General features: G+C 42.3%; 1 protein-coding gene across 4 annotated transcripts in view; it reads right to left on the reverse strand.

The window, feature by feature from the left end:
• PCSK5 (proprotein convertase subtilisin/kexin type 5) overlaps positions 1–27,824 on the reverse strand; it is a 442,283-nt gene that overhangs the window by 124,415 nt on the left and 290,044 nt on the right. The gene's annotated exons all lie outside the window — the stretch shown is intronic.

Here is a 27,824-nt window from a genome sequence, read left to right on the forward strand (position 1 = left end):
AGAGACCTTGAATGGCTTCAGTTGCCAGTCCTAAATCCTGACCTTATAATAACAACTACTCCTCTCCCAGCGGCCCTAGAAGTTGGAACCTCAAAAAGTTATGAGGTAATGACATAATTATGGATCTAGTCAACATGTGTTACAGATTTTATAAGGAGAGAGAGGCCAAGAGGGGCTTCCCACAGTACCCCTTTACTAAGCCCCTACTGACTTTCCTGTTAAAGGCTGAGGGCTCCTGGCCCACAGACACCCCAGGTATAGCCTTAGTTCAAGTCAAGCAACAAGCAGGACCCCCCCAGATCTCGTCCCCCCACTCTGCGGGATGGTGATTACTAGTCAGGAATGGGAGTTGAAGCTTGGCTGACATTTGACAGATGTGAGCTGCATCTCACCCTGAAAGAGTAACAATGAAGAGATGGCCAGAGAATTCTTCATTTAATTGGAAGGTTTATCTTTCCCAAGGACAAAACATATGAGGCTTTCCACAGAAGTAAGTCCAGCTTCACAAACTTTTTGTGAACATTTAAGAAATTACTCTGACAGCAAAGGTGATGGAGAGAGGCCAACCTCATTGAAGGTGATAATCCAACGATAGGTCTCTACTCCTTGAATTCAACCCTCTACTCACACTACACTCATCCTCTCCTTCCATTGTCTTAGAGGAAATCAACATGTTTCTTCAGTCCGATCCAAAGAGCCCCTTTGTATGGTTTGGAAACTGCTCAGAAAATATAGCTTCAGATTTCAGCAGAGTCACAACCTTCACTTGCCCCCCACCTCACCCAGCTTTCACAGCTCTGGAAGCATGTTTGAACATTGTCAATCTGAGATCCAGCCAGAGTGGTGAGGTAGCAGTTACTCGCCCATGGTTTAATCAAATGGTCTTACTGAGCCTCCAAGATTCACTGCCTGATTTATTGTAGTTGCATTGAAAAAAGCCCTGGAAGCATAGACTTTGGCTGGTGAGAAATGGAGGAAGTCCACCCCTCTGGCTTTTCCCATAGCTTGACTGAACTAGCACAGTTGAGTAAGGTAAACCTTATTTACATAAATCTTCCACTTGCTAGCAGTAAACCACAAAAATGAAAATTAAGAGGCAGCTAGAGTTTGTCCTTACATAGCATAAAAAGCCTTTCATGTAGAGTTATTCTATTAGTTTTGTTAACTAAAGGGGAAAGTACATATTAGAGCAATACACATATCTAACAGTGGCACACCCTGCACATCCTGGACTCTGTTCTTGTGTGTCTTCCAATTATTGCCAAGGTACAGTGTGGACCAGGAATCTGATCTGTAACTTTTAGAATGAGACTGTGGCTCTTAGCTCAGCAGTGACTCGCAGGAGCCCTAGGCTCAAAAGAGTGAGTAATTAGCAGGGGCAAGGAACACAAATGTGCAAGTTGTTCACTGCACAAGGCGCTGCCCAGACGGTCAAGTGGAAATCCAGCCCATGTTCATCTCACGAAGCCGTGCACTCTAGTGATAGCTGCCTCTGCGTCTGTAGGGGGCGTCCTTTACTAATTCACACAAAATTGTTAGAAATTAGTTGCATTCATGGCAATCAACAGTCCCGAGGCAGAAAAAAGCTGGGACTTCTGTCTAGTAGGAGAGATGATTTCAGGTTGGGACTGTCTCATTCAGTATAAGCATCATATTTATGCAGCCTTCTTTTTATTTATTCAGGCTCCCCCATTCCACCTCTTAATTATTGCCCTTGCTGTAATCTCTTCCACTCTTGCCACAAGAGACACAACCAGTTGAGCAGTGTGATTATCAGTCCAGGCACCAGCAAGATAAAGAGCAGAGGATCCAGTGCAGACCGCGTAGAAGACGATAGCTATGTATCTTTCAAAAGATATGTACTGAGTGGAACAGGAACGGGGGAGGGTTACAGAGACTTCTAAACCCAAAGAAAGGGTGTTCTAGAGAAATGTAAGATCATAGAGACCACAGGTTACACATTCATTCATTCCATGGATATTTTTTTTAACATCTACATGGTGATACGAGGTGAGATTTATAGACATACAAATTTAAAAAGCCCTGCTCTTGTGTTCTCAAAGATTTTTGAGAAGATGATTTGTAAAGAGAAGGTTATAATCCAAATGCTGCCAGGGGCCTTTGACTTCCTCAGACAGTCTAGATTAAAGTCTAAAACAGAAGATCAAGGGCATACACTGGACTCTGCTAGACCTAGAGGCCAAGACGGTTACTCTGCCTTGGCATCAGTGCCTATAGGAACTGACACAGTTGTTTGGTTCTCCCAACTCCTGATATCCAACCACCTTAATCTCCATGATGAATTAGAGTCAATGCTAGAGTAGGATTTTAAACTAAAGACACCTTGCTCAGCTAAATTGAATGCTACTGAGATGATTCCGAGAGTTATACCATATCCACACCCAGAGTCTCCTTTGTAAGTACAGATGGTGCTTGGCTTGGTCAAGTAAGGGTTATTCAGATATTACCACAAAAATTTTAAATTCTCCTCTGTATCTCTTGTTTCTGTAAGCCAATAGCTGGCACTGATACCTTGGCCTCATACTTTCTTGATCTGCTCAACTATAATGGCCTCTATCGGCACTCACAAAGTGCCATCTTAGATATAATCATCACTAGGAATTGCCCCATCTCCAAGATTTCAAATACCCACTCCAAACACAACCTTCCTCTGTCCCACTCTGAGTCTGGCTCACCCCAGGTGGTGCCATAGGCTGCTTGGTCATCCTTTCATACATCTTTCTAGTTCCCTCTTGCGTTCCTCACTTGAGCTAGTCCAAACCCTCCCAAGACCCAAGTTCCACTCATTCTTTCTCAGAAGGTGAACGCACTACCTAATTTGCTGATAAGATGCTGAGTTTCCCCAGCATCCTTCTTCTCAATGTCAAAATTCCTCTCTGTCTTCTTGACTATTCATTTGTCTTTTGTCTCTGAGGAAGGTAGTCTCTCCTGCTGGCCGTTGTCAACTCTCCATCTAATGCTCGTTTTTTGTTTTTTTTTTTTTATGTTTAAAGCTTGCTGTTTGTCTTCTCTTTTATTTTATTTTATTTTTTCATTGCATTAACATTGCTTTATAACATTGTATAAATTTCAGGTGTGCATCATTATACTTCTATTTCTGCATAGATTACATCGTGTTCACCACCAAAATACTAACTACAACCCATCACAACACACATGTCCCTAATCATCCATTTCGCCGTCCTCCCTCCCCCCTTGCCCTCTGGTAACCACCAATCCAATCTCTGTCTTTATGTGTTTGTTGTTGTTTTTATCTTCTACTTACGAGTGAGATCATACAGTATTTGACTTTCTCCCTCTGACTTATTTCACTTAGCATAATACCCTCAATGACCATCCATGTTGTCACAAATGGCTGGATTTCATCCTTTCTTATGGCTGAGTAGTATTTCATCGTGCATATATACCACATCTTCTTCATCCATTCATCCCTTGATGGGCACTTAGGTTGCCTGCAAGTCATGGCCATTGTGAATAATGCTGCAATGTACACAGGGGCACATATATCTTTACATATGCTTGTTTTCATGTTCTTTGGATAAACACCCAGCAGTGGAATAGCTGGATCGTATGGCAGTCCTATCCTTAATTTTTTGAGGAATCTCCATACTGTTTTCCATTGTGGCTCCACCAGTTTGCACTCCCACCAGCAGTGTATGAGAGTTCCCTTCTCTCCGCATCCTCTCCTACATTTGTTGTTTCCTGTGTTGTTAATTGTAGCCATTCTGACAGGCATGAAGTGATATCTCATTGTAGTTTTGATTTGCGTATCCCTGATAGTTAATGATGTTGAACATCTTTTCATGTGCCTGTTGGCCATCTGTATATCTTCTTTGGAGAAGTGTCTGTTCAGGTCTTTTGCCCATTTTTTAATTGGGTTGTTAGTTTTTTTGTTGTTGAAATGTATGAGTTCTTTATATATTTTGGAGATTAACCCCTTATCAGATATATGGTTTGCAAACATCTTCTCCCATTTGTTAGGTTGTCTTTTCGTTTTGTTGATGGTTTCCTTTGCTGTGCAGAAGATTTTTAGTTTGATGTAGTCCCATTTGTTTATTTTTTCTATTATTTCTCTTGTCTGGTCTTAGCAACATCTAATGCTCTTAATCTTTCCTCAGGATATTTCTCCCCCCATCTCTCTGTCCTCAATCTTTTCTTCACATCTCCTGTCATCATCTGATCTACAAAAGTTCTCCCCAACCTAAAACCTTCCCAAACACTTTTCTTCCCTGATAAGTGACTCTTAAAATATGTTTTTTCCTTCTAATATTTGGAAACAAAATGGAGAAAACTTCATAACCTTGAAGCTTATGTAAGAAAGTCAGCGTAGGACAGCTAAACTCTGCATCTCTCTCAAGTCTGCACGCCTCTTAACTTTAGAGCAAGCTCTGGCTTTAGAACAGATGAGAATAGAGGGACCTGCGCCGATGTTTGTATTTATGAAGATGTCCAATTAGTTACATAAACAACTGCCCCCAGCCCTTGCAGGCACAAGTTTTCCACTGCACATCAGAAACCAAAGAAACCAGATTCCAAAGACATAGTGAAGTTGTTTTTTTTTGGTTGTCGGAGCAGCAAATTCTTGTCATCTGTCTTCATTGCACAATGAAGCTAAATGTTTATGACAGGCGTGATATACAAAATTCTTAGAAAAAAATCACTTTTAGCACAGACTTCAGGGTCGATATTTTGTTCTCCACCTCATCCTACAAGCTCTTCTTTCTGTGTATTCAGCCATTATTATCACGTTCAAATTATCTTTCTCCTGTGATCAAAAATGTTTCATTCCCCTTTTAGTTTCTTTCTTATCTATCTCATCCTATAATAGTTCAGAGGACACTGAGGAAGTAGGGTCTCATGGGGAGGAATTATGTCTCAGCAGTTGAAGACATAGCTTAAAAATTAACACTTGTAAATTTAAAAATTTACAAGTAAGTTGTTTTCTCTGCTTGTTCCACCTCTAGATAACATTGCAGATTGTGTTTGTGTCAACAAGTCTGTTATAAATAAACTTTATGAAATCGTCCAGAACAGGTAGACATTTATTACACCATCCACAGCTACTAAACATGGTTGAGACTCACATAATATTTTTCAGGCTTACATGGCCAGAAGAGCTTCCTTTCTTCTGTAGAAATGCTATGCTTTCTTTGGTACTTCATAATATTTCTTTACTGATTAGAGCCAAACTTGTTGTAATATTTAAACAAACAAATAAATAAACAAATAAACTAGGTGAATTAATAAACATGTAAGTAGATAGATTATGATGTGGGTTCCAAATGACTTTTTAGCAAGGGTGATTAGTAAGAGAAGAGGAGAGGAACATTTGATGAGAAGTCAGCCATTTGGCTTTTGATCTGGTTATTTCTGTGAGCACCCTTGGGGTATTAAACTATCTGTAGAACTCTGTTTACGAGCGGTATCACTTAGATGCCAGGAATCATAGAGCGTGACTCTCTTGAATGTCTCTACAGTTATAGGTACTAATCAAACAATACTATCTCTTTACAAGGATGCCAATACCTAGTTTCCAACTTAAGATACCACTGTGTGAAGACAATTTTCAGGAAAAGAAATCCATATATTTATTACTTTCCACCAGTACAATAAATGCTCAGTAACACTTTCAACTAGTTATATACTAATGAAATAATTCTGTTCTTTGTGTGTGTGTGTGAGGAAGATCAACCCTGAGCTAACATCCATGCTAATCCTCTTCTTTTTTTTTTTTGCTGAGGAAGACCGGCTCTGAGCTAATATCTATTGCCAATCCTCCTTTTTTTTTCCCCAAAGCCCCAGTAGATAGTTGTACGTCATAGTTGCACATCCTTCTAGTTGCTGTATGTGGGACGCAGCCTCAGCATGGCCAGAGAAGCGGTGAGTCGGTGTGCACCCAGGATCCGAACCTGGGCCGCCAGTAGCGGAGTGCGTGCACTTAACCGCTAAGCTACGGGGCCGGCCCGAAATAATTCTGTTTTTTAAGGCCTCATTAAGTGGGAAGTGTTAAAGCGAGGCTCAAAATATAAGGCCATCAACTGAGACCTCAATATCTTCACTTAAAAGTCTACACAATTATTCATCCTTAAAAAGGAAGGAAATTCTGACACATACTACAACATGGATGAACCTTGAAGATATTATGCTAATAGAAGTAAACCAGTCACAAAAGAACAAATATTGTATGATTCTGTTTATATGAGGTACCTAGAATAGTCAAATTCAGCAGGACAGAAAGTAAAATGAAGGTTGTCAGGGGCTGGGGGAAGGGGGAAATGGGGAGTCATTGCTTAATGGGTATAGAGTTTCAGTTGGGGAAGATGAAGAAGTTCTGGAGATGGATGGTGGTGATGATTGCACTACAATGTGAATGTAATTAATGCCATAGAACTTTATGCTAATAATAGTTAAAATGGTAAATTTTATGTTATGTATATTTTGCCACACACACACAAAAACTATACACGATGAGTTTGTTCCTTAGCAGGCCAATACATAATTTTAACCAAAAACTCAGGATTGTCTGCCTTTGGAGTTGGGTCCAAAGAGCACCAACCATCTTGGGGAGGCAGTTTATTGAACTGAGGGTTGGGACATCTCCTGTGATAATGGAGATAAATGGATAAATGGATAAAGCTTGTGATAATGGAGACAGCTGGAAGATGGAACACTGTGTTTTATCTTTTCATCAGGATCTACAAAGGCAGAATGAACATCAAGCACCTAGCAGGACAGTTCTGCTTCTTCAGCCTGGAGGTTTCTGGGGGCCACCTTCTCTATCTGGTCCTCTCAATGACTTTTCCTCTTCCTCCCCAACAGGCTTTTCTGGTTGACAAGACTTATCCTTCCTGGTCCCATTGCTTTTTCATTCTCAGGCTCTGGCATTCATCTGTGTGGTTTGTACAGATGCTCTGAAATGCACTTTGGCTCCCCTATGGGTTGGCACTCCCGCAAAAAGGGTGGATCATAAATTGTGGATCCAACACACTTGCAAATGTTTAGCTTTCTTCAGCCTGCACGTTGTCCAAAGAGCAAGGAAATAAGAGGTGATCCTTTTAGTTTCCACCGTTGTTTGGGCCCCTCCACAGTCAGACTGCTAAAAAAATGTATCCCAAGTGAAGTCTTGGCCAACACACCTGCGTGCAGTGATGATGTAGCAACCACACAAGCTCCCATTCGTTGACACCTACCATATTACAAGTGCTGTTCTATGTAATGTTTAATTCAGACAACAGCCCCTTTTATAAATGAGAAACTGAGGCTCAGAGAGATCAAAAATCTTGCATAACTTCATTCAAATAGGTAAGTGACAGAGTTGGGCTCTGAGCCAGGTGTGTCTGAGCCTGCACCCATGCTCTTTCTGCAATGTTCCCCTGGTATGGATTCATTTCCCCTTTTGGTGTTCCAAGTAGCTTTGCTATTTATAAAAAGAAAGAACTGAGCACATGCCTCGTCTAAACCACGTGGTGAGGTAAGGATATCAAAAAGGAATTCACTGTGAAAACAAACGAACTTCGAGCAGGCGTATTGCACGAAGCAGATTTACTCAGCGATTGAATATACCTTCCAAATTTACTTTCTCTGATAAAATGGCCACCATTTATTAAAAGGCAATTCTATTTATCAAATTGAGATTTTAAAAGCAGTTTGTTCTGTCCACTAGGTTAAAAGCTCCTAAGAGGAACTCAAAAATGTTTTTTTGAATGAATAAAATAATCGGTTGGAGCTCTAGGTAGGGATTCTCTATAATGCTTAACTGCTGTCTGAAAACAAAATACACTGGCTCCTCAGAAATAGCTTATAACCAAAATGATAGTAACTTCTCTCTGGTCCCCCAATTTATATGAAAATCTAATATAGATGGATTGATTTATATGTATCTTTCCTCAACTGAGAGAATCTTGCATTGCCTCTACGTCAGTGAAAAGTCACTCTAAGTCTTAACTTAAGGATGCTAAAAATAAGAAGACACTGAACACTTGGTTGCAAGACCAGACACAAGGGAAGACAAAAGGCATGAGGTTATTCTTATCTGCAATTAAACAAAATAAATTCACAAAGTCTATTGTTGAATCTGTGGATGAGAAAAATCATGAACACTTTCCAGTAAGCAGAGTAGGGTAGATGGAAATCCATTTATTGCCCATCTGAAGTGTGTAAAATTTCTTGACAGTCTCTTTATTTGGTGCGCTGTCTTTGCTATTCTTGTAAGTGAGCCTAGAATTTCTGCAGGTTCTCTCTCTAGTGCACTCAATCCCCCTACTCCTCAGAGGTAAGATTTTATCCCTCAAAGTCCCCACCATTTGTGGCTGCAAAGGGATCGCTTTCATGGGGGAAATTGTACAGTACCTGATGCATTCACAGTGAGGGAATATGTGGGGCTCAATATATGGTGACAGAAGTAAGTGACCATAATTTGAGAGAATAACTCATTTACCTTTTGGAAAACATCACTGATTACCTGAGGCAGGTCATACTTGGGAGACACTTACTGAGAAAGCGAACAACTTGACAGAGCTTGCATGCGAAAAAAAATTTTCACATATTGAGGTACATGGGGTAACTATTTGGGTTCAAAACTGATTTGGCATGAAACTAAGAAGCCTGACTTATGGCCCATCAAACATACATTGTATATCTGCTTAACCATTAAAGAACGCACTCTTAAGATAAGAATACACATTTCCCCTCCTATCTCCTATTGGTAATGCCTGTCTGGATTAGTCCCTTTCCCGACATCGGGGTCAGGTTGACCTGCTAATTTACAACTAAATACCTCTTATGAAACTTTGATGAAAATGTATCCTGGGTGTGTTTAATGTATGTTCTGTGTTCTACAAAGATATAAGACTGTACTGAAAACTGTGAGTCTCTGGAATGCTTTCTTTTTTTGGGGGGAGGGAGATCAGCCCTGAGCTAACAACTGTGCTAATCCTCCTCTTTTTGCTGAGGAAGACCGGCTCTGAGCTAACATCTATTGCCAATCCTCGTCCTTTTTTCCTTCCCCAAAGCCCCAGTAGATAGTTGTACGTCATAGTTGCACATCCTTCTAGTTGCTGTATGTGGGATGTGGCCTCAGCATGGCCCGAGAAGCGGTGGGACGGTGCACGCCCGGGATCCTAATCCGGGCTGCCAGCAGCAGAGCACGCGCACTTAACCACTAAGCCACCGGGCCGGCCCCTGCACTGCTTTCTAAGGACTTATAATCTTCACTCTGGCTCAATTAAACTCACCTTATTTCTCTTATCTGTAGAATGGTTATTGGTTATTTTGCATTAACACATAAACCCATGGGCGAGTGTGGCGCTGTCAGGCCCTAGAGGCTGTATCATTTCCTTTCACTTTGGAGGTGATGAAGATGGCAGGTGGAACTATCAGGAGTGTGGCCCACTGAGCCTTCCTGACACTTTTGAACTAAACAAGGGTCCTTGTACACAGATGGGTTAAAGCCCAAAGTTCTTTCCAAGGAGCTTAAAATGATCAGAATGTTCCCTGTGATGGCATAAGACCTGAAACACAAGCACAAGGATGAGGCTTGCTATCGCCCTCTTTCATTTCTCTGGTGAGCAAAAGAGCCTCCCTAATTGCTTTTTATAACTTGCTCCTAAACCCTTCCAAGTACCCCTGCTGTCACTTCCCCCACTCCAGTGCCCCATGGGAGGGAACATCCTCAAATGACCCTCCCTCTCTTCCTCGGTATCAACACGCCAAAACTGCTGACCTCATCTTTCCTCTCCCACACTCCCTTTCCTCAAGCTCTGCCTGCCGGCGCTAAAACACTACAGCCTAATCGCCAATTAAGTGAAAAGAGAAGCTCCTGGAAAAAGAAGGAAGTTGCATTCCAAGGCCTAGGGCTCCATCTGCACTGTAGCTGGTAATTGACAACTTAGTCTCTCATGGGGTCATCATTAACACTGCTCACCACAGGCAGTAAACGCTGTCTTCTAAGAGATCCGCTGGCTTCTCCAGTGACAGGTCTGAATGGAGCATGGCACCCAGAATACCTCTGCCCCTTAGTGACCGGAGAAGCATCTGATTAGTCAGGTTGCCATACATTTTATTGGTAGTGACTAAATTGTGCTTCTTAAAGAGCCTAAGTGTAGAAATAAAGAAGGGAATCAAAGTTTGCTGTGTGCCTACTGTGCGCCAACGTAGTAGGAAACACTGTGCTGGGTAAATGCACCAATTTTGGAGTCTTCTCCACCTGGGTTTGATTTGTGCTTCCTTCTCCAGCTGTCCCACGTGAATCAAATCACGTATTTCCCTGACATTCCTCTCCTGTGTATTACGCATAATATTCTCTTTCTCATAGAATGTGGTGCGGATCAAGCAAGAAAACAGACGTAAAGCACCTAGCATAGTGGATGACAGAATGTTAGTTATCATTATCAGGTACTTTGAATATGTTATCTCATTAAACTTCCAATTAATAATGTAGGGTAGGGGCTGTCAGCTTCATTTGACCAAGTAAGGAACTTAAGCATCAAAATGTTAACTCGCTGAACATCATTCAAACCCTGGTCTGATTGGATACCAAACTGTGCTTTTTCTACCACCTCGAGGGGACTTGAAGAATGTATTGGCTGCATGTGTTGATGGCAATGAGCAACTGAAATTAATAACCCCATGGACAGAGAACAATGACCTCTCAAAGCAATTCAGCTGCAAGATGCAACCTACCAAGGTCATCTTTATAATTAGCAGCCCTTTGTAGCCAGCCTCCCTGTACCAGAGTGAAGGAGCTTTTCCTGCACTTCGCTGTGGAAAATTCCAGAGCCATGGCTATTCCCTTCTCAGGCTTCTGAAGTCAAAGTTTGTGAGAAATAGGTGAATGTGAGACAGGGCACACAAAACTCTTCTTTTCAGCAGAGTTTCACGGAGTCAGGTTCAGAATGCAAGATTCTTGTGGAGTGGGCGCTACGCATGGACCACCTACTTCTCCTATAGGTGAGTGGCCCTGGCCAGACTTTGCTTCCTTACGTGGCAGGTATCAGGATAAATTGCATTTTCCTCTCTATCTCAGTGAGGGTGGAACACATAAATAGATGAAAATGAAAGTGGGAGCAGTATTGTATGTTGTGAGTGTGTGTGTGTTTTGTGCGTGGGAGGGAACTGGGTGGGGGAGTTAGAGTTGTGAGGCAAGAGGCCTCAGGATCTCTGGGTGTCAGAGAGTGAAAGAGACTCAGGTGTCTTCCTGCCCACCAGGCTCCTTCTGCACAATTCGCATCCTATCAGGGCTTGAGACTCTGTCCAGAGCATGGAATCCGGGACTAGAACCTCATGTGGCTCCACCATAGAGAGAAGGCCACACCCCGCCTTTAAGATTCCTCTCATTCCCCTGAGTGCTTAGAAGACCATGAGCAGTCCTCTCCCCACTCAGAGGGGAGAGGCAGGTACAGGTGAAGTGCATGTACCCAGAACCAGATGTCCTAGATGTGAATCCCAGGGCTACCTTGTGGAGCTGTGTAAACTTGCACAAGTTATGTAACCTCCCTATGGCTCAGGCAACTCATCTCAAAATGGAAATAATCACAGCTGTGTCATAAAAGTGTCAGAAGGATTAAATTAGTTAACACATAAAATATATTTTAAAAGATACTAGCACACAATAAATGCTTAATAAGTGTTAGCTGTTGCTACTCCAGTGAGCAAAAGCAGGTCCCTTGTATAAGCAGCATGAGAGAGGGAGAAAACTTTTAGAGACACTCAAGTTAGAGACACTCACTTCTCAGTGTTTGGGTGGCTTTGAAAAATTTATTTCTCCTTTCGTTAACTTTATAAGTTAAGTTCAATTGCCCTAAACTTTGTAGTTCCCTGTTCTTTTCCTGTCTATTATCAGGCAATATCTTTTCTTATGCTGAGGTTGATTTAGAAATGTGTGGTTAATAGAAACAAAATATCTAGAAAAGATTTTCCTTCTCCACAACTGTTCAGAGACTGCTTAGAAGAATGGACTCCAAGTTTATTAACCATTTTATTAACTTTTAACAACTCAACAGGCATGGTCCTGTTCGATTGGCACCAAAGTGTAGTCAGTTGTATTCGGGAAAATGGCATCCCTCTGCCCTTTCACTGTACACCCTAAATCCACAATTCTAGAACTATTAACTTGCTAAAAAATTGTGGGCACCCCAAATCAATATGTGACAGAAAGGCAGGTCAGCTATTCTCCTATTGACCAATATTCTCCCTCTTGCTGCCTTGTGAGGGATAACAAAATTATTTGTGACTTTAACTGGTCTTTACTCAGCTCTTAACACAGGAATAGTCATGAGTTAATTTGTTCAACCTCAATATAAACTCTAGGAATGTCTCTTAGACACTAATAGTATGAGAGGATTCTGGCCCCATCACAACTTTCCAGAATGGTGTGACTCAACGTGCTCTTGTCTTACCTTGTACCTTAACGTCTCAAAATCTTGTTTAGATGGCCTACATACATCCCTCCACTCTGACTATGCCAGAGAGAGCCTGGTTCTGCAGTAAAATTGCAGCCTCTGCCTCCCTCTGCCATATAGACCTGAGAACTTGCTTCCCAACCTAGTCACAGAGAAGTCACGTAAAGAACAGAGGAAGACTTGGCAAAAATCTCTGCATTCACCGGAGACAAACATTATAGCTCTAGAAATCTACAGAGGCCTCAAGAACAATTCAGTTTCTCTGGGAGAAGAGCCAACTTGGCTGGAAGATAGGCAAGTCAGTATTCAAGATGAGTTCAAAATCTCCCTTGGGCCTGACCTACACTTTCCATTGCCAGGCCCACCCCAAGAAGGTCCTCGGCATCTCCACGGGGGGTGGGGGGGTGGGGTCACTGCACCTTCCTGCAACAGTTACATCATTGTCCCGGGGGGTGAGGGCTCTTCAGCATCATTTCTAGGGAATAGGCAACGAAGCAACAGTCTGGGCCCCAGTTTAGGGGGTCCTGGGGCTTCAGAGCACAGCCCATGGATTAGGTCTACAACCACCAGGCAGTGAGGCGGGGCTCAGTGTCCAGGACTTGGGAAGCCTGACACTCCGGAAACTTGGTTCTGTGATCCCCACAGGCAGAGCTGTGAGTCAGGCTCTCCTCCCCTTCCCAAACTCCCTCAGGCGGCTGTCTGACCTGCTTTGACTCCTTTTTGCTTTCAAGGCTGCTCTTGATAGTCATCTTAACCAGATTTTACATGGTGTGATGTGCCTGGGGCCCCAAACCCTCCCAGAGAGGGCTGATTCCTCTCTCTGCTGTTCACAGTTTGCCAAAATGGGCAGGGATGGGCTGTGGAAAAGCCGCCTGTGGGCTTGGGAACTTCAACGGTCTTTTACTTATGCAATCATCTAGTGTAATTTAGGTTGTATTTTCTAAAGATGAATTTGTAAGAGGCCAACACTTTTCTATGGGATAAAAACAAGTGCTTACTACGGTAGCATGAATGATGGGCGTGCAAAACTGTTACAAGGAGCAGAGACAGGAGAAAGATGTCCTTGTGGTGTTTGGAGATTAGAAGTCCAGGCCTTGGGTCAAAGATAAGGGAAACTTTTCTGGGAAAGCTGGGCACTTTCTCAATGCTTTCACACTTAATTCTCAGAGCCAGCTTATGGTGATGCACACTGCTCTCATTTTAAAGATGAGGAAACTGAGGCTCAGCAAATTTAATCTGTCCGAGGTCACTGAATTAGTGATAATTAGAATAGCTAGCACTTACTGAGTGGTGACCACGCATGCTAGGAATTGTCCTGAGAGCTTTACCTGTATTAACTCATTTAATCCTTACAATAATTATCCCATGGGAGGAAGGAGGGCACTGTGTACTGCTGTTTTTTATCATCCTCATTTTTCTGTTGAGAAAGTCGAGGCAATGAGATATTAAGTGATCTATTCAAGTTACCCAACTGGTGACAGAGCTGGGACTTAAACTCAGGAGGTCAGACTCCAAACTCGACTCCTTTAACCCAGATTTTGCTGCACTCCTTTTCCCAGAAAGTAATGGAAATTGGATTTTTATCCCAGGCCTGGCTGACTTCAAACGCCATGTGCCCCTTCCACTACACTTAAATAATTGGTTGACTGCATGTGTGTGTGCACATGCCTGTGCGTGTATGAGTGAATAAGGGGATAAGTTCAAAATACGCAATTCTAGACACCTCTGTTAGTCCACCTGTAACTATTGCTTGCCTACCATTTTCTGGTGGCTGTGTTGGAAGAAGGCTCAGTATCTACTGTTCATGAGACAGAGAATCAAGCTCACATAAAATACCAAGAACATCAGCCAATGTAGAAACAAGTACTCAAGATCTCATGGTTGCACAGGGCAGCTGGTTCTGATTATACCCGTTCCTGAGGACAGGGCCATTTCCTGTTCATTTTGGAGTCTCCCTGGCCTCGCAGTATGAGTGAAAGATTGTTCCTAGACTTGTTTTGTGTTTTTTGGTAGAAATTCATTGAAGTTTATTTGTTGTAGTGAAATAAGATTGACTTGTGCCTGAAAAAAAAGGAAAAATGGATATGGCTAGGAGGACAAAGGGGGAAGTGGAGACTATTTCAGGAGAAGGGAACAAAGAAAGCAAAGGCTTGGAGGCTGGAATAAGCATGATGTCTCTGATGCAGGCCAATGATTGGATTGACTGGAGCAGAAGCTGAGTTTGGGTAAATGAAAAACGAGTTTGGATGGAAGATGTAGACAGATCATGCAACATCACACAGAGGTGTATCAAATGGGTGTGGTTGGCCAAAGGGAGCCTTTGAAGATTTAGGGAGAAAGTCAATGATGGGAACAACTTTGGCGGAAGATCACCCTGGTCAAATGAGGAGTTGGAAGGGACAGTCCAAGAAGTCAGCTAGGAGATGGCTTCGGTAATCCAGGAGTGAGAGAATGGAGCTACTGCAACCAAAGTGGTGACAACCTGGTGGTTCCCAGAAAACAGTCCCAGGATCTCAGGGATGGATGGATCTTAGAGCTCATCTACTCTAGCTGCCTCCTCCCCCCCACCCCACCCCACCCCCACCCCCAGGGATCAGGGTTAGTTATCTCAATGATTTTCTAGTCCAGTGACTGCCCAGTGTTTGAATGAAAACTGAAAGGGATGGAAAACTCTTTACCTCCTTTTCTCTTTTTAGAAAACTCTATCAAAAATGTCTTTGTAGTTGGTAGGCCAAAATTGCCCTCCTTGTAGATTTCATACATTGGTCATTCAAAAGAAGAAACAGCTGCTCTGAGGAAAGAGCATGATATTTATGGGAATAATGAAAAAAGTTAGCAGCTCTGAGTCCGAGGTTCAGGGGTGGCTTGGAGCAAGTCAGGTAAACTCTGTCTTAGTCACTTCTGAGAAAGTGGGGATAAGACATGTCCTGCCTAGTTCTCTGGTCTATTTGGAGGACCAAATGATAGGCCTTGTGACAATGTTCCAGAAGCTTCAAAATGCCTCATAAAGGAGGGGAAGATATGATTGTTAATGCTCCAGTGCTCCACAGGAGGGACTATTGTTCCATTTTGTGACAGAGAAAGCTGGATCCAAATTCCAGCTCTGCCCCTTGCTTAGCTGTGTGATTTGGGGCTACTTCTGTAACCTTCATTTCCATAGCTACAAAATGGAATAAAAATAGGCCTATCTCAGAAAGTTGTTGTAACAACTAAATTTGATAAAGAACTTACAAGCACTTAGCACAGGGTCTGCCTGACATATAATAAATAATGAATAAATACTCTTACTATTATTGATAAATCATGTCTGCCTGCATACAAGAGGTGAGTGGAGAAAGAAGAATCAAATCCATGGACTTGAATGTGAGCGAGTAAAGAAATGATGGTCGTCTTGACAGGGCCTGAGAATGTGAGGGAAGCTGCTTGGGATGATCTGGCAGACGTTTTGAAACTGTGCAACCCCTGGCATGGCTCTGTATGTTTATACACGTGCCACAGGCAGTATTTTGACAGTGGCTGTTTTGGGGGCCTGCTCAACATCACGCCGCTGTGTTCTCTCTCTGACACACATATAACAAGAGTTGATGGAGTAAAATATAGTGCAGGCATTCACAGCCCATTCCGCTTAGAGCCATGCCATAAACAATCAGGAGCTCAATGCATTGTTACCAGATAGAATGTCATGTTTAGATGCCAAGATGGTGAAAGAAATGTCATCACCTACACATTCCTGTGGAGGGGCCATCTTGTTCTTGGCCAGGATGACTGTTTGGCAGAAAAGTCATACATCTGTAGACACTCAGATGTAAAAGCCACGCAGAAGGAAGGTACATTGTTAAAAAAGCTCTTATCACAGTGGTTTCAGCTGCTTACTTGAATTTTGCAATCATTCTAAAAGATGCTTTTCAGTGAGTAACTAAGTCTTAGGTGAAGGATGAACTAGCATTAGCCGGTTAAAGGGATGTGCTGGTGGAGGTGACGCTTGTGGGAGCTGCAGAGAGGAGTGTCCTTATACCAACCGGACTAAGTTCAGAGCATGAGTCGGAGATCTTTTGTGTTCAGGAGAGAGAGAGCTTTGGAAAGTCTGTATCTCTTAAGAAAGTTTCTTCAATTGACTATTAGACAAGCTGATCTCCACCTAGGAGGTCCCCTTTTTACAGATGAAGAAGCTACCAGTGAGGGTTTACTCAGCTTTCTCCCAGTCACGCAATTTGTCTTGTTTCCTCTCCATATCCAGATATTCCGGGGTGGTGGGGTGAGGAGAGATAATAATGTTGGGAAGATGTAGCAGAAATAAAGGCAAAGCAATACTCAGAGATGATAGAAACCATGTCATCTCTAGGTTGGCAAAGAACTTGATTCTAGAAGGATGTTGACAGTAATATTCAACTAACTCATGCCATGTTATAAACTTACAGTTATTTATCCTGTAATTTCTTCTGCTTCCCTACCTTTAAATATCTTCTATAAAGTGGTGATTCCTAAATAGCTCTTCCCAGTTCAGATCTGTCTCCTGAGTTCACTAATCCTATATCCATTGCCCACCAGACTCGACACCTGGACAATTTATAGGTATCTCCAAATCAACATCTTCAACAAGACTTACCATCTTACCCAGTACCTGTATCCCTCCTATACGCCCTATCTAGGTGAGTGCCACCACCTTCCAATCAGGAAGGCCAGCACAGGGAAGTCATCCTCAACCCCATCTCATCCCTCACAATTTCTGTCAACTCTATCTCCCAAACGTCTCTCAGTTCCGTCTCCTCATCCTCATCTCCAGCACCACCACATGACATCTCGCCCAATCTTTCCTGTCCCATGTGGTAGATTTATCTTCCTAATTGGTCTCCTGGACTTATTATTTGCTCTGCCCACCCTACCCCCATCCTGTCCACTCTGTAACCAGAATGGTCTTTCTCAAATTCAAATTTTATACACTCTTTTACTTAAAATCTTTTAATGCTGCTCCCTCAGTAGAGAATAAAGTCCCAAGAAATGACATGGAAGAGCCTTCAGAATGTAGCCCTTGCCTCAATTTCTAGCCTCATCCCTTGCTGCTCTCCTCACGAACTGTAGCAGACTCTTTTTGGTGCCTCATGCGCATCCCTTGGCCTTATCACATCAATGTGCTGAAACCAACTTCCAGGGGTGAGTATCTGCTTGTATTAGCATAGGCTTTCTCTAGTACCTCAGAGGGCTTCTCTGTCAGGCACACATGGCAGGCCAGAAGAACCAGGGAACTGATCCCCAGGAGTTGTCCCCAATCAATGATGGGGATTTGGTGTATGAAGACCACAGCTCCATTGCCCCTCCAATGAGATGACTCCGAGGCCTGTGTTCTGTAACATTTTCCACAGTTTCACCACAAGACTGAGCTCCAGTCACCCTGCATGGTAGCTGGCTTGATAACATGACCTTTATTGGCTGCCTTCTCTTCCCTCTCTTGCTTTCTCACTCCACCACTGGCATTTCCTTTCATCTCCCAAATAAATCACTTGCACTTGAATCTTTGTCTCAAGGTTGCCTTCTGGGGGGACCAACTAAGACACATCCCTATGCTCTGGCATTCCTAAGAGACTTCCAGTTCCCCAAGCCCATCATGTACTCTCCCACTTGAAATATCCATTTGGTCTGTGCCTATTCCCTTCTCTCTTCCCCCAGAAAACTTCTACTCATTCTTTACAACTCAAAGTTGCTTCCTCTATGAAACTTTCTCTGAATCTTTCCTACCACCATTATGCAGTTGAACTGACTTTCTTCTCTGCTCTGCAGTGTTTTGGACTTATTTTTAATTTATCCTACATATCAACTGGTATGTCCCATGATCTGGACCACTACTTGCCATGTGAAAAAGTGGTCAAAACATTTTGAAAAATAAATAGATTGACATGTTTGGAGGATACAAAAAAAGAGTCTCCTGATAGCTGAAAGCTCCATGGAAATGTATGGAGGGCAAGCAAATCAGGGAGCGCTGGTGAGGGGCAAGGATGGGAATGCAGGTGTGAGTAGAATATAATGGTATCCAGACACCATAGCAACAGAATCTAAGAAGAGGGTGTGTGCATTAGGCTGGAGTTGTTCCAAAAGTTAGTTGACAAGGTTAATTACCAACATGCAGTACAGTAATTTTGCTTCCAGTAGACTAGACATTTGTGGTTCAGAGTACACAGCCCTATTCTATCTAGGCTTGTAATACCCTTAGTTAAAAATGACTGCTTTCCTAGACATGTGGTCCCCAGGCAGAGTGTCTGCTGTGAATCCAAAATTTTTAATGCAAAATGTCTTTCCAGCACAGAAGTTCACTGCCAATTTATTGAAGTTCATGGAGAGAAGGATATGGGCTGAAAAAGCGTAATAGAGAGGGGTGCTAAGTTGCAGGAGGCAAAGTGGAGGGATGAAACAGACCAGGGCCTATGCATCCAGGAAAGCAGAAATTCTCTACTAAATTCATATCACAGTTACCATCAACCCACTTTTCAAAAAATCCACCCAGAGTGAAATAAAATACTGCATGAGCAATCAGAATTATTGTGCACTACCTAATTCACTAATAGTTAATAGAGCAAGTTTACCTTTTGAACATGCTCATTAAAAGAACTGCAAAGAGTAGGGGATTAAATGGGATCCAGGGGGTATAAGAATATTTTTAGGAGTAAATGATTTAAAAAGGAGATTGACAGAGATTCTAAGGGAGATGATGGCTCACTGTAACGGGAGGCTCTAAAAATAAAATTCTGAAAATATAAATCACAAAAGGTCTTGATGAGAAAGAAAAGGCAAGAGGCACTTAGAGAAACCAATACCACTTCACAGAGAACTCTCAGCTGAGTTTGATATTTAAACATCTGTAAGGCTGCCAGAGCTTTCAGGACTTCCTGCTAGGGGCCCGCCCTCACTGCAGGGGATGGGATATTGAGGAGGGCTGCTGAAACGTTTCAGTGGCTTCTTGGAGCACAAGATACAATCCAGATCCTTTGTGTGGCTCACAGGGCAATTCACAACTGGACCTGGTCAGCATTGTTAGTTCATCTCTCTCACACTGCCCTCCCAGCTCCTTACACCCAAGGCTGCAAAGGGGAGAAACTCCTGGTACTTTCCAGATGCTCCAGACTGTTTCACACCTTCCTGTCCCTTTCTAGCCCCTTTCTCCAGCTCTGTCTTTCCACTTCCACCTCCTGCCCAGAGGGCTGACAACCCACACCGTGATACCCCTGTAGAGAGTTTGTAAAGCATTTCCTCTCCAATTTATTTCTCTCCTGCTGGTGGCATATTGGTTAAGTTCACGCACTCTGCTTCAGAGGCCCAGGTTCACGAGTTCGGATCCTGGGCATGGACCTACACACCACTCATCAAACCATGCTGCGGTGGCGTCCCACATACAAAATAGAGGGACATTGGCACAGATGTTAGCTCAGGGACAATCTTTCTCAAGCAAAAAGAGGAAGGTTAGCAACAGATGTTAGCTCAGGGCAAATCTTCTTCACCAAAAAAAAACCAATTTCTTTTCATAGCGCATGTTGACACATCAGGGCATTGTCTCTCTAGCATTCATCTGTCTCTATTACAGTATAAAACCCATCCAGGCAGGATTCCTCATTATATTATATCCTGTGTGCCTAGCACAATACTTGGCACATAGTAAGTGTTTAATAAAAGGTGGGTAAATGAATAGAGTTAGTGAACTAATGTCAGATAAACACAAAAGAGAAGCAGGAAGCATTTAACAATCCAATGAACATTCCTTTAGCGATTTAAAGTGTACCGCACTATTCCACTGCTGGGTATTTATCCAAAGAACTTGAAAACACCAATGCATAAAGATACATGCACCCCTGTGTTCACTGCAGCGTTATTCACAATAGCCAAGACTTGGAAGCAACCTAAGTGCCCATCAAGGGACGAATGCATAAAGAAGATGTGGTATATATACACAATGGAATACTACTCAGCCATAAGAAACGATGAAATCCAGCCATTTGTGACAACATGGATGGACATTGAGGGTATTATGCAAAGTGAAATAAGTCAGAGGGAGAAGGTCAAATACCGTATGATTTCCTTCATTAAGTAGTAGATAATAACAACAATAAACAAACACATAGAGACAGAGATTGGATTGGTGGTTACCAGAGGGGAAGGGGGGAGGGAGGAGGGCGAAAGGGATAATTCGGCACAGGTGTGTGGTGATGAGTTGTAATTAGTATTTGGGTGGTGAACACGATGTAATCTATGCAGAAATAGAAGTATAATGATGTACACCTGAAATTTATACAATGTTATAAACCAACGTTACTGCAATAAACAAAAAATTTAAAAAAAAAGTGTACCGCACAGCAACACCCTCACGAGGGTATATTATTATTTCTATTTTACTGATGAAAAAATGGTGGCTAAGAGGGTTAGAGGACCTCTCCAAGTGTGGTAGACCGAATAATGGCTCCCAGGAGACACCCCTGGAACCTGTGAATGTTACCTTATATGACAAAAGAGATTTTGCAGGTGTGGTTAAATTAAAGATCTTGAGATGGGGAGATTATCCTGGATTATCAGGGTGGGCCCAAACATCTTTGTAAGAGAGAAATAGAGGGAGATTTTACTACAGAAGAAGGTAATACAATGAACTCAGCAGAGAGAGAGATTTAAAGATTCTACTGCTGGCCTTGAAGATGGAGGAAGGCACCATAAACCAAGGAATGCAAGAAATACAGCTCTAGACACCAGAAGAAAAGGAGACAGTTTCTCCCCCAGACTCTCTGGGAGGCTGACCCTAATGACACCTTGGTTTCTACCTAGTGAGACCCATTGCCAACTTCTGACCTCCAGAACTGTAAGAGAGTAAATATATAATGTTTTAAGCCACCAAGTTGTGGTCATTTGTTGCAGCAGCCATAGGAAACTAATACACCAAGATTCCAAATGCAAGTTAGAAATAGAAGAGTTAGCTGATGTGTTTGTCCTGACTCCAGAGTTCTACCGTTAAGGGCTGTGTGGTTTAGGATGAGTCATTTAACATCTTAGTCTCAGGGCAGAAAGCCACATGGGATGTCATTCTTGTGGGAGAAGTGTCAAGCAGTAGCCTTGTTCGTCCTCTGGGAGGTGGGCCGAGGAGCATTCTGACGCTCACCTTAACACTGCCCTTGTAGGCAGGACATTTCTGAAAAAAGGCAGCTTGAGGCCTGTGCCCTGCCCAACCCAACACCCAAATGTCCGACAGCAGCCCTGCCAGGAGAGTCACAGGGAACATCCTGTAGTTGTGGAAGAGTGGGGGAGGGGTGTGGGGCGGGGGAAGGGAGGGAGGAGTGGTGCTTTGTATGCACCCACATGTATCACTGTGTATCGTCATATTTAATCCTCCATATTTAATCCATGTTTAGCCATGGTGCTATTACTTCTTGTTTATAGATGAGGAAAGTGAGGGTTAGAGAGATAAAGTTGTTTATCCAAGGTTACATGGTGAATGGAAGAGCTGGGACTTGAACCCGGGTCTCTCTGGTCTAATTACTAGGTCTGTGCTACCATCAGTGCCAGTGGTTCTCGAGGTGGAGACGGCAGCATCAGTGTCGCCTGGGGATTTGTTAGACATGCAAATGCTCAGCTTCCGCCTGGAACCTGCTGAATCAGAGACTCTGGAGTCGGGGCGGGGGGAGGGTGGGGGTGTTTGGAACAAGCTCTCCAGGTGATTGTGAGGCCTGATCAAGGTTGAGAACCACTGCACTATGCTGTTCTTCTTAGAGTGCTTTGGAAGGACAATCGCCATCTTGGACCAGGCTCAGGATGTGTGTTACTCTGAGTTACCGCTCAGCACAACCGTTAGAAAGTGGCCAATGTGCACGGTGCAAGAACATTCCAGATTGCCATCCTGGACATCTTGGTGGCTATGGCATAAAGCCTTTCAATGGAGGGTATAGGAGAGAGGAGGAGGGGGCTCCAGCAGCATGAGAAATTCTGCTGACTGCCTAGAGAGTGAGTTTGAGATGAAACACTTAGTAAGATACGGATAAACATCATCTCTCTTCTGTTTTAGACTTGTCTGATAATTAGCCTGAAACAACAAAAGGAGACTGATGCTGTTTCTGTTGACATCATTAGCTGCATTTTTAGTGCATCTGCCTGTATCTGGAATTCTTGGTGCTATATGGTCCCTCTGTTCTTGGAGCTTACAAGACAGACAGAATGGTCAGAAGCCCAGGGAACACACACCACAGAATGGGGCAGGGCCTGAGCTAGGTTCTGGAGGAGGGTTTCAGGCCTCCATGTTCTCCTGGCCTCATGAGGATTTAGTGAGCTTGGACGTTCCTGGATGATATATCTATTAGTCAGCTTCCTTTCTGGCACAGATATCAGAGGTCAAGGTGCCCCAGTCCACCTCAAGAAGCCCTCCATGGTTTGTGAATGTCTCGCCACCTCCTCGTACTGTGTTCTGTGGGAACAGCATAGGTGGGTCTTCATTCTCCAATTCTGGATCATCATGTTTTACTCCCACAGAGCTGGAGTGGAGAAGTGAAGGTTGATTAAGGGCAAAGGACAGTAAGGTCTAACCTACTACTGGGATAGTAGCAAACTAAGGTGTGTATATTTTGGTGGGGAAAAAAACATCAAGAGAAAAGCTTTCTAGACAGTAGCCCTGAAGAAATAATAGATACTGAGTAGTGAGAATGAGGAAAGACCATTTTTCAGCTTCCAGTTTTTATATAACCCTTTAGACTTGTATATTTCAAGATGACACTGTTGCTGAAAGAACTTCCGGTTGCTCCTCTTTTGCTCATTCAGCTGCTTCCAACATAGATTGCAACGTGCGGGCAAGGGCTGCATCAACTCAACAGTTATCCAGTCAGTGACTTGAAGTTTTTGATCTTACATAATTTAATTTTCAAAACCAACAGAAGCAACAACACCTTACTTGTCCTGCCTTTACAATTGCGCCACAGTATTTTCGTTCATTCATTCTTTCATTCATTTAAAAACTATTTACTGAGCAAATATTACGTGCCAGTAACTGTGCTACGTATGGAGGATAGAATGCTGAGAAAAAGCAAATGCGGTTCCTGCCCTCATGGAACAAACGGTCTGGAGTGGGAGACAGACATCAAGCAAATAATCACAAAAGCCAATGTGAACTTGTAACTCCTGCAGGGCTGTGGGAGGAGTTAACTGGGCCTAGGGGGTGGGAGTGGGGGACACCACGTCTGCAAATGTTCCACATGACAGGAGGCTCAGTCAATGTGAGGGGCTGAAAGCAGGTCAGAGTGGACGGAAGGGAGACAGGGAGATGGGGAGAAAGAAAAGAACTGGAGGTGTTGGGGGAGAACTTGCAGAGTCTTGCAGACCTTAAAGCATCCTGTATTTATCTCCAAAATGACAGATTTCAGCAGGACAGTGTTGTGATCAGGTTTGCATTTTGAAAACATCACTTTGGCTTCTTTGTAAAGCAGGGACTGGAGAGGGTTCAGGAGAGTGGTTTGCAGATTGCTTTTGGCAAGTGATGATGATGATGGCAAGTAGCTAACCTAGTGTGTAATGGTGGGGATGGAGGGAACAGGACAGACTCAAGAGATATTCAAGAGGTAAATTAACTAGATTTGGGGATAGATCAGATATAGCGCAAGAAGGAAGGGTCAAAGATGGATCCAAAATTTCTGGCTCAGGTAAGAATAATAACCACCACAAAGTGTATCTAATGCGTACAGGCACTGTTCTAAGTGCTTTAATCATTTTAAGTCATTTAATCCTTACAAATCTCTAGAAGAGAGATACAATTATCATCATCCTTATTTTACAAATGGGGAAGCAGAGGCACAGACAGGTTAAGCATATTTCCTAAGATCACATAGCTAGTAAGTGACAGGGCTAAGATTTGAATCCAGGCAGCCTCCTTCCAGATTCTGTGATTTTAACTATGACATTGAGCTATCTCTTGGAAAGGATGGATAGAGACTCATTTAGGTTGAGATGGATAGAGACTTCTTTAGTAAAATATCATAGATTCAACTCAGTCTCCACTTGTAACTACATAAATGGGTGGGGGCGGGAGGGGATGCACTGCCTGGCTAGAAGGACTTAGAGGGCTGGGATGTGGAAAGAAGAGGAACAGTCAGGGGCAGCTCTGCTGTCCAAGGAAGAGTGCTGGACTTGGAGGGACAAAACTTGGCTGATTATATGACCTTGAGAGAGCAATTGACCGCTCTAATCTTCTGATTCCTTGGAATGGGGACAACCCCATTGCGGAGTAATGAACACAGAAGCCATTAGCGCAGTGCCTGACCTAAAGCTGGGGATCAGTAAGCCAATGATGAAGTTAAATCTGCAGTAAGGGAAGCAGAGAAGGATAAGCCTCACCTTTGTCCATCTGCCAAAAATAAGGCCGATCATGCAGCCCATTTAGGAGAACAGGCATGGAAAGTGGTCACAAGGACGGAAGAGAGTCCTCCATCTCAGCACAAATGGTACCCAGGCAGAGCGTACTGGTGAGCTGGCTGGGTTGTTCAAGCAGCTACAGACAGACTTTGTTGCCTGATAACTGCTGAGAGCCAGTGTTGGGGAGCCTGTACAAATCCCTAATTCACGTCTTCAGCCAAATAGCCTGGATCTATCAGGCTTGGGCTGGGGATCAGAACACTCAACTGCTCGTTAGTTATCTCTTTGATCTAAAGTGCTAACTTGCCTCAGCTCTGCTGGTTAATGGCCAGCCAAGGACTGGTATTCAGCTGGGTAATTTCTCAGTGAATATCCTTTAAGAACATGAACTTTGTAGTAGTGGCTCTCAAGAAATCAAGGGTAGGCTTCTCAAACTCAGGAAAGAAGTGTCCGTCCACAGCAGTGCTTCCTAAACTTTAATGTGCTCATAGTTCATCTTGGAATTGTGCAAAAGGGCATATTCTGATTGAGTAGGTCTGGTCTAATTGTATTGGTTTTCTTTTTTTTTTTAATTTTTAGAAATTTTCTATTTTATTTTCTTGAGGTATAATTGACATACCACATTAGTTTCAGGCATATAACATAATGATTTGATATTTGTGTATATTGCAAAATGATCACCACAATAAGTCTAGTTAATGTTTGTTACCATATTTTTTTCTTGTGATGAGAACTTGTAAGATCTACTCTCTTAGGAACTTTCAAATGTGCAATTCAGTGTTCTTAACTATAGTCACCATGCTGTCCATTACTTTCCCATGACTTATTTATTTTACAATTGGAAATTGTTACCCCTTGACCCCCTTCATCCAATTTCACCCACCCCTTGCCGCTGGCAACCACCAATCTATGAGCTGTGGTGTTTTTTTTTGGTTTTCCACATATAAGTGAGAGTATACTTTATTTGTCTTTCTCTGTCTGACTTATTTCACTTAGCAAATGCCCTCAAGGTACCAACATCTTGTTGCAGATGGCAATATTTACTTTTTTATGGCTGAATAATATTCCAGTGTGTTATATACCACATTTCTTTTATCATTCATCCATCAATGGATGCTTAGGTTGTTTCCATATCTTGGCTATAGAAAATAATGCTGCAATGAACATGGGGGTGCATAAGTCTCTTTGAGATAGTGATTTCATTTCCTTCAGTTATATACCCAGAAGTGGAATTGCTGGATCATATTGTAGTTCTGTTTATAATTTTTTGAGGAACCTACATACTGTTTTCCATAGTGGCTGCACCAATTTACATTCCCACCAACAGTGCATAATGGTTCCCTTTTCTCCACATCCTCGCCAACACTTGTTATTTCTTGTCTTTTTGATAACAACCATTCTAACAGGCATGAGGTTATATCTCATTAAGGTTTTGATTTGCATATCTCTGATGATTAGTGATGTTGAGCACCTCTTCATATACCTGTTGGCCATCTGTATGTCTTCTTTGGAAAAATGTCTATTCAGATCTTCTCTCATTTTTTAATTGGATTTTTGTTTTGGTTTTTTTGCCATTGAATTGTATGAGGTCTTTATATTTTTTTGGATATTAATCCTTTATCAGATATATGATTTGCAAATATTTTCTCCCATTTGGTAGGTTACCTTTTCATTCTGTTGATGGTTTCCTTTACTGTGCAGAAGCTTTTTAGTTTGATATAGTCCCACTTATTTATTTTCACTTTTGTTACCTTTGCTTTTGGTGTCAGATTTAAAAAATCACCACCAAGACCTGTGTCAAGGAGCTTACTGCCTATGTTTTCTTCTAGGAATTTTATGGCTCCAGGTCTTCATTCAACTCTTTAATCCTTTTTCACTTAGTTTTTGTGTAGGGTGTAAGATAGTGGTCCAGTTTCATTCTTTTGTTTGTGGCTGTCCAGTTTTCCCAACACCATTTATTGACGAGTTTTTCCTTTCTGCATTGTATATTCTTGGCTCCTTTGTCATAAATTAATTGACCACACATCTGTTGGTTTATTTTGGGGCTCTCTATTCTGTTCCATTGATCGTTAGTTATCTCTTTGATCTAAAGTGCTAACTTGATCGTTAGTTATCTCTTTGATCTAAAGTGCTAACTTGCCTCAGCTCTGCTGGTTAATGGCCAGCCAAGGACTGGTATTCAGCTTGTTTTTCTGAAGATTGCTTTGGCCATTTGGGGGTTTTTGTGGTTCCATACAAATTTTAGGATTTTTTTGTTCTATTTCTGTGGCAAATGCAATTGGAATTTTGCTAGGGATTGCACTGAACCTGTAGGTTGCTTTGGGTAGTATGGATATTTGAACAATATTCTTCTAATCCATGAGCATGGAATATCTTTCCATTTATTTGTTTCTTCTTCAATTTCTTTCATCAATGTCTTATAGTTTTCAGTGTACATGTCTTTCACCTCCTTGGTTAAATTTATTCCTAGGTATTTTATTCTTTTTGATACATTTTTAAATTGAATTGTTTTCTTAATTTCTTTTCCTGATAGTTAATTATTAGTGTATAGAAATGCAACAGATTTTTGTATATTGATTTTGTATCATGCAACTTTACTGAATTCATTTATTCTAACACCTTTTTGGTGGAGTCTTTTGGGTTTTCTATATATATAAAATCATGTCATCTGCAAATGTGACAGTTTTACTTCTTCCTTTCCAATTTGGATGCCTTTTATTTATTTTTCTTGCCTAATTGCTCTGGTTAGGACTTCCAATACTATGTTGACTAAAACTGGCAACAGTGGGAATTCTTGTTTTGTTCCCAATCTTAGAGGAAAAGCTTTCGGCTTTTCACCATTGTGTATGATGTTAGCTGTGGGCTTGTCATATATGGACTTTATCATGTTGAGGTACATTCCCTCTATACCCATTTTGTTGAGACTTTTTAGCATAAATGGATGTTGAATTTTGTCAAATGTTTTTTTCTGTATCTATTGAGATGATCATATGATTTTGATCATTTTGTTAATGTAGTGTATCACATTGATTGATTTGTGGATGTTGA

The sequence above is a fragment of the Ceratotherium simum genome, chromosome 20 (assembly GCF_057802395.1).
Source record: "Ceratotherium simum simum isolate JZ-2026a chromosome 20, ASM5780239v1, whole genome shotgun sequence".
NCBI classification, from domain to species: Eukaryota; Metazoa; Chordata; class Mammalia; order Perissodactyla; family Rhinocerotidae; genus Ceratotherium; species Ceratotherium simum.